Raw genomic sequence first — 7,776 nt, forward strand, 5'->3', positions numbered from 1 at the left:
CTACAAGTAAAAATCATGCCCAGCTCCATCGTCCTCCATACCGATCTACCGTGTGAGACTCAATCCCAGGACCCTGAGATCATGACCAGAGCCGCAGGCAGATGCTTAATGGGCTGAGCCACCTGGGAGCCCCCAGGTTTAGAATTCTTAACATATTTTTCAATAAATTCGGTCCCCCTTGTAAGAGCCAGGAGTCAATGAGAGAAGTAGAGTTAATAGAAGATATATATTGACATACATTGAAAGATTCATTGCAAGCCTTTGGCTGACATGATTGTGGGGCTGGCTGGCAAGCCTAAAGTCTGCAGGGCTGATCCCTGGGGCAGACGGGCACCCTTAGATGGGATTTCTTCTTTAGGGAAGCCTCAGCTCTACTCTTAAGGCCTTTCAAATGGCTAAATCAGGCTCACCCGTATTCTTTAGGATAATTTCCTTTACTTAAAGTCAATGGGTTATGGAAATTTAGTAACATCTACAAAATACCTTCATAGCAACACCTAGATTAGTGCTTTATTGAATGACCAGAGCTATAGTTTAGCCAAGCTGATGGTCCAAAAACACACAGGAAAATCAGTAAATGTAAGACACCATGTTAAAAGGATAAAGGGCAAAAGCTGCATGTCCACCACAACAGATGCAGAGAACATGTTTGACAAAATTCAATACCCTTTCATGATAAAAATATTCATGCCAAAGTTCGTAGCAGCATTGTTTATAATAACCAAAAAGTGAAAACAATCCAAATGTTCATCAACTGATAAACGAATAAATAAAATACAGCAGGGGATCCCTGGGTGGCGCAGCGGTTTAGTGCCTGCCTTTGGCCCAGGGCGCGATCCTGGAGACCCGGGATCGAATCCCACATCGGGCTCCCGGTGCATGGAGCCTGCTTCTCCCTCTGCCTGCGTCTCTGCCTCTCTCTCTCTCTCTGTGTGACTATCATAAATAAATAAAAAATTTAAAAAAAAAAAAAATAAATAAAATAAAATAAAATAAAATAAAATACAGCATACCTATCCAATGGAATATTATTTGGCAATTAAAAAATGAAATATTGATACATGTTGCAACATGGATGAACCTTGAAAACATCACAAAGGGCCACATATTATATGATTCCTTTTTTTTTAATGCTTTATTTATTTGAGAGAGAGAGAGTGCTCAATGGAGGGGGGCTGTGGGGCTGGGGAGAGGCAGAAGGGGAGGCAGAGGGAGATAACCTCCAGCAGGGATCCCTGGGTGGCGCAGCGGTTTGGTGCCGGCCTTTGGCCCAGGGCGCGATCCTGGAGACCCGGGATCGAGTCCCACATTGGGCTCCCGGTGCATGGAGCCTGCTTCTCCCTCTGCCTGTGTCTCTGCCTCTCTCTCTCTCTCTGTGACTATCATAAATAAATAAAAATAAAAATAAAATAAAATAAAAAAACCTCCAGCAGACTCTGCACTGGGCACAGAGCGCAGAGTCCAGAGCCCTACTGGAGGCTCACCCCACAACCCTGGGATCACTATCTGAGCTGAAACCAAGAGTCAATCACTTAATGAACGTAGCTGTTCAGGCACCCCTGATTCCTTGACTATGGTAAATCCAGAGCACGCAAATCCAACGAGATAAAAAGTAGATAAATGTTTGCCGGGATGGAGGAATGGATGGATAGGGAATGACCACTGATACCTACAGGGTTTCCTTCTGAGGTCATGAAGATATTCCGTGGTCAGTGATTTATAGCGTAGTCACAGAGTTGTACACATTAAAAAGGGTGATTTTTTTGGGTATGTGGGTAGTATCTTAATAAAGACGTTATATCAAAAGAAATAGTATATTTACAAAGGGTTTTAAATAACATAATAAAGGCTACAGGCCGTGGCTCAGTAGCACCGTACCTACAGCTTACATTCCTCCAGGCGGCGTGGTTCAATTCTTTCACTGAAGTAGACCATCAGGGATCCCTGGGTGTCTCAGCAGTTTGGCGCCTGCCTTTGGCCCAGGGTATGATTCTGGAGTCTCAGGATCGAGTCCCATGTCAGGCTCCTGGCATGGAGCTTGCTTCTCCCTCCTCCTGTGTCTCTGCCTCTCTCTCTCTCTCTCTCTCTCTCGAATAAATAAATAAATAAATCTTTAAAAAAAAAAAAAAAAAAAAGAAGTAGACCATCAGAAGGCTCCAAAGGGAACCGTATTAGTTTAGTGTCCACAATCACCCTCACGAAGCTGCATCTGAATATTTTGTCCATAGTTTATAATAAGTAGCCACATGGAGTTTACTCCTGCACTTTTTTGCGCAAATAATGAGAACATCGCCCGTGCCATCATCTCATCACTATTGCTCCTTGTGTTTCAGAATACTTCGTAAAAATTGGATGCTATAGCTTACTTCAGGAAAAGCAATGTCCCTTAAGAATTACCTTTTCTGGGACACCTTGGTGGCTCAGTGGATGAGCGCCACCTTCAGCCTGGGGCGTGATCGCGGGTGTCCCAGGATCGGGGCCCCACATTGGTCTCCTCACAGGGAGCCTGCTTCTCCCTCTGCGTGTGTCTCTGCCTCCCTCTGTGTCTCTCATGAATCAATAAATAAAATCTTAAAGAAAAAAAAAGGAATTATCCTTTCTGATGATCAAAACTATACAACTGATTTTAATTTCTTTTTAGCCCAGGAGGAAACTCATTGCAATTATAGCAGTTATGTTGATTGAAATAGTTTACATTTTTATCTCCATTTTTTTCTTTCTGTTCTTCTTCTATTCATGATTTGCTTTTTTATATATTTTTTTTATTTATTTATTCATGAGAGACACAGAAAAAGAGAGGCAGAGACACAGGCAGAGGGAGAGGCAGGCTCCTTGCAGGGAGGCCGACGTGGGACTCGATCCCGGGTCTCCAGGATCACGCCCTGGGCCGAAGGCGGCGCTAAACCGCTGAGCCACCCGGGCGTCCCAATGATTTGCTATTTGATTGCATGGAATTTTGGTGTAAGTCACCTAAAATTCCAATATTTGTTTGAAGAATTAGCCCAGGACTTTGAACTAACGTTCAGTATTAAATTGTGCCTCACCTTAAATCAAGGTTTTTCTATATTGCACTATTGACATTTTGAGCTAGATAATTTGGAGGTGAGGGTTGGGTAGGGAGGCTGCTCTGTGCTTTGCAGGATATGTAGCAGCATCTTGGCCTCCACCCACTAAATGCCAGCAGCAGCTCCCCAGTTTAACAACCAAAATGTATCGAGACATGTCAAGTGTCCTCTGGATGGCAAAAGTGCTCTCAACTGAGGTCTACTGCCATTAAACCATCATTGGGGAAAAAAAAACTGACCCCACCATTCTTTGCCGTAACTCTTGAGAAGTATCAGAAATTCATCACTCTAGATGGACAGAGGATAAAGAGACAAATGCGTAGATAGATACACAGACACGTAGGTTCCTACTTTGCTCACTTACTGGATATAAATCCAGGACATCTCTTCACTGGGTGTCAGTCCCTAAAGCGGATGTACTTCCATGTATGTCTTCTAGTTTTATAAGGGAATAATCTTCTGATCTATTATGTCATGTGAGCCCCCAAAATTCCAATTTTTTGATGGGGAAACTTAAGAGTGAAAATGATGGACTTGAGGGCTGAACTCCAAATTCAGTGCTTCTTCCCTGACTGCCAGGGAGAGCTGCCTCTCTCTCCCCTTCTGTCCACATATTACCACTCTCCTGCCCTAGGTGGCTAAACATTAGGGACGGAGTTCCATAAGGCTAACGATAGTCTTACAGAGCACCAACGATCTAAAATAGTGTTTCATCCAGTTAACACCCAGAAAACAGATAACTCCTTCCCAGATTACATCATGCTTTAATTAAAACTCACAAATTTCCGTTAGATCCAACTTCCTATTTACAGAGAACACAGGGGATGGAGGAATGAGTTAGACGAACAATCAAATCCAGAAGTGGGTGTATCCTATAAGACAACTGGTCTGAACTCTTTCAAAAAGTCAGGATCTTGGGATCCCTGGGTGGCGCAGCGGTTTGGCGCCTGCCTTTGGCCCAGAGCGCGATCCTGGAGACCCAGGATCGAATCCCACATCAGGCCTCCCGGTGCATGGAGCCTGCTTCTCCCTCTGCCTATGTCTCTGCCTCTCTCTCTCTGTGACTATCATAAATTAAAAAAGAAAATTAAAAAAAAAAAAAGTCAGGATCTTGAAAATAAACAGTCAAGAAACCAAAACCATGGAGGGACTGTTTTAGAATAGAATAGACCAGCAAAACAGAACAATCCAGTGCAATGTGTGAACCTTGATTGGAATCTTGGTAATATAGAAAAGGAATTCTTAAAATGAAAAGAATTTTGAGTTTGGACTAGATATAAGATTGTGGAATCAGGGATTCCTGAGTGGCTCAGCGGTTTAGCGCCTGTCTTTGGCCCAGGGCGCGATCCTGGGACCCCAGGATCGAGTCCCATGTCGGGCTCCTGGTATGGAGCCTGTCTCTCCCTCTGCCTGTGTATTTGCCTCTCTCTCTCTCTATGTCAATCACAAATAAATAAAATATTTTAAAAAAAAGATTATGGAATCATTTTTAGTTTTCTTACATGTGACAATGGTGTTGTTCTTATTCTTAAGAGATACATGTGGAAAGTATTTGGGGATAAAGTGCCATGACATCTGCAACTTTCAAATGGGTTGACAACATCAAAACAAGACTGATGTAAAGTGAATACAGTAAAATACCAACATTTAAAAAAATGTAAATGGGGACGCCCGGGTGGCTCAGTGGTTGAGCACCTGCCTTCGACCCAGGTCGTGGTCCTGGGGTCCCGGGATCGAGTCCCACGTCGGGCTCCCTGTGTGGAACCTGCTTCTCCCTCTGCCTGTGTCTCTGCCTCTCTCTCTGTGTGTGTCTCTCATGAGTAAATAAATAAAATCTTAAAAAAAAAAAAAAAAGGAAAAAGAAAAAAAAGGGACCACAAAGAGGCAAAAGGGGGGGGAAAGGTGGGAAAGATGGAGGGAGAGGAGTTACATGGAATATCTACAGTATTTAAAAGATGGGGTGCAGGCTTTCGGGTGGATGACCGTAGAGTGGGCCTGGGAGCAGCAGCTCCAGCCGCCTGGCTCCACGTCCCCAGCAGGGCTCCTGCGCAGAAGGGATCAGCAGCTCCTCCCGCCTGAGGGCTTACATGTTGCAAGTCTCTCGTAACAAGTTCCTAAATGTTTAATACCTGAATGACTTCCTAATGGGATGTTGATTTACTACATCATAGGCATAATTAAGAGGCATCAATTCAGGTCTGTTGGGATTAAATTTAAAGCCCAAAAGCTCAGCTTTCAGAGCCAAGCAAATCAGAAACCAGCATGCGCGTGATGCAGGGGAGCACTGACGCAGGCTCAGACTTGCAGCTGTGTTTTTCTAAGATCCTCACCTTTGCTTTGGGCCCCCTGGGCTTCACCTTCCCTGAGCCTGTGAGCAAAACACAGATGAACCCGGGGTGCTGCTCCTGCCGTGGGACTCTGCGGTGGGGCCCGCAGTCACAGCAGTTTTCAAGCACTAAGGAGGCCTTGACCCCGTATTTATGGAGACAGGCTCCCTCTCATCTGCAAGCGCAGAGGGGTGTAGGTGTTCACTGCTAAGTTCCACCCGAAATTGAGGCTCCGCTTCAGAGGAACAAGTGTCGACTTATAGCATCTAAATGCTCCCTATGTTTTACTAGTAACTTTTCATTGCAAACGTGCATGTGTTATCTGACCAAGACCTCAAGTTACAGATGAGCAAATGGACTGATTGATAAGGGATTTTTTTCCTAAGATTTTATCTATTTATTTGTGAGAGACACAGAGGCAGAGACCCAGGCAGAGGGAAAAACAGGCTCCCCATGAGGAGCCCAATGCGGGACTCAATCCCAGGATCCCGGGATTAGGACCTGAGCCAAAGGCAGATGCTCAACCACTGAGCCACCAAGGTGTCCCTGATAAGGGATTTTGAAAAGCTCCGACAAAAAAAAAAAAGAAAGAAAAGAAAGAAAAGAAAAGAAAAGAAAAAGAAAAGAAAAGAAAAGAAAAGAAAAGAAAAGAAAAGAAAAGAAAAGAAAAGAAAAGAAAAGAAAAGAAAAACAGGGATCCCTGGGTGGCGCAGCGGTTTGGCGCCTGCCTTTGGCCCAGGGCGCGATCCTGGAGGCCCGGGATCGAGTCCCACGTCGGGCCCCCTGTGCATGGAGCCTGCTTCTCCCTCTGCCTATGTCTCTGCCTCTCTCTATTTCTCTCTCTGTGACTATCATAAATAAATAAAAAAAAAAAAAGAAAAAAAAAGAAAGAAAAGAAAAACAAAAAGAAAGAAAAGCTCTGACAAAATGCGGACAGGCTTTCTTTCCCCACTCCCAGCATTTGGACAGCTGGGCCTCTCAAATAGTTTTCCCAAATCACAAATCCTTCTCCTACCTGTGGACCCATCTCATCCTTTTTGATGAAAGACTACCCAACTCATTATTGGCCTCCATTCACAGGGACAAACCATTGCCTCTGCTCACTTATTTCTAGATTATGAGTCAGAGGGCAAAGAAGTTTGATGAGAACTTTCTTTAAAAAAAAAACAACAAGGGATCCCTGGGTGGCGCAGCGGTTTGGCGCCTGCCTTTGGCCCAGGGCGCGATCCTGGAGACCCAGGATCGAATCCCACATCAGGCTCCCGGTGCATGGAGCCTGCTTCTCCCTCTGCCTGTGTCTCTGCCTCTCTCTCTCTCTCTGTGACTATCATAAATAAATAAAAATTAAAAAAAAAAAATAAAATAAAAAAAAAAACAACACACCTTTTTTTAATGGTTGATGTTGCCATGATTCATTGAGGAATTATTTCATGAATGACTACCATGTGTTTTAGAATGTGCCAAGCACTGGAGAGACGGTGGTACAGAACACTGCTCCCGTGCCTGGGGGTTAAGAGTCTAAGATAGTAAATCAGAGAAAGAAGGAACCAGAAGATTGAAACACAGAAAGAGAGATGCAGCAAAGGAGCTAAGTACAGATGGTTGTGGAAATTTCCTGGGTACGTAAGGAAGACTTTGAATAGGAAATGGCATGGTACAAATCTCTGCAATAGGAAGAGAGCATGAAAAAATTTTTTTTTTCAATTAAAAATAAAAAATAAATAAAAAGATAAAAAAAAAAAGGGAGCGAGCATGAAGACAAACACCCATGATGGCACAACCCAGGTGAGGCACTGTCCAGGTTGTGCACGTTCCCTTTCAGTCACATAGACTCATTTTCATGTGGTTGTGCTTCTCCCTCTGCCTGTGTCTCTGCCTCTCTTTGTGTGTCTCTCTGAAAAAATAATAAAATCTTTCTTAAAAATTAAATTAAAAATTAAAAAAAAAAACAAACCACAAGGCCTGATCTGCAAACACAGTGATATTCCGAGGGATTGGGGTCAGCGCCTTAACACATAATTCAATTCACATAAATTCTGTTCAGCCTCAAAACACTTAGTGACAGAAAATGCTTCTTGAAGGAGGTGACACTTAGCTGATTCTAGAAGGTTGATGAAGAATGGAAAATGAAAGGGACAGAAGGATGCAGCGTATGTATAAAGGCCTAGAGACGAGAGAGGGGATGCAGCACATTTTGGGGAACCACAAGGCAAGGGATAGAGATAGAAATGGGGAGAAAAGAGGTGGTTATAAATCATTCTGGAGAGTATAAACCTTTGTTCATACTTCTTTTTTAGAATTTATTTATTTATTTGAGAGAGAGAGAGAGAGAGAGCATGGCAGGGGAGGGATAGAGGGAAAGGGAGAGGGAGCGAGAGTCTCAA

Source organism: Canis lupus, chromosome 35, assembly GCF_048164855.1.
Source record: "Canis lupus baileyi chromosome 35, mCanLup2.hap1, whole genome shotgun sequence".
Lineage (NCBI taxonomy): Eukaryota > Metazoa > Chordata > Mammalia > Carnivora > Canidae > Canis > Canis lupus.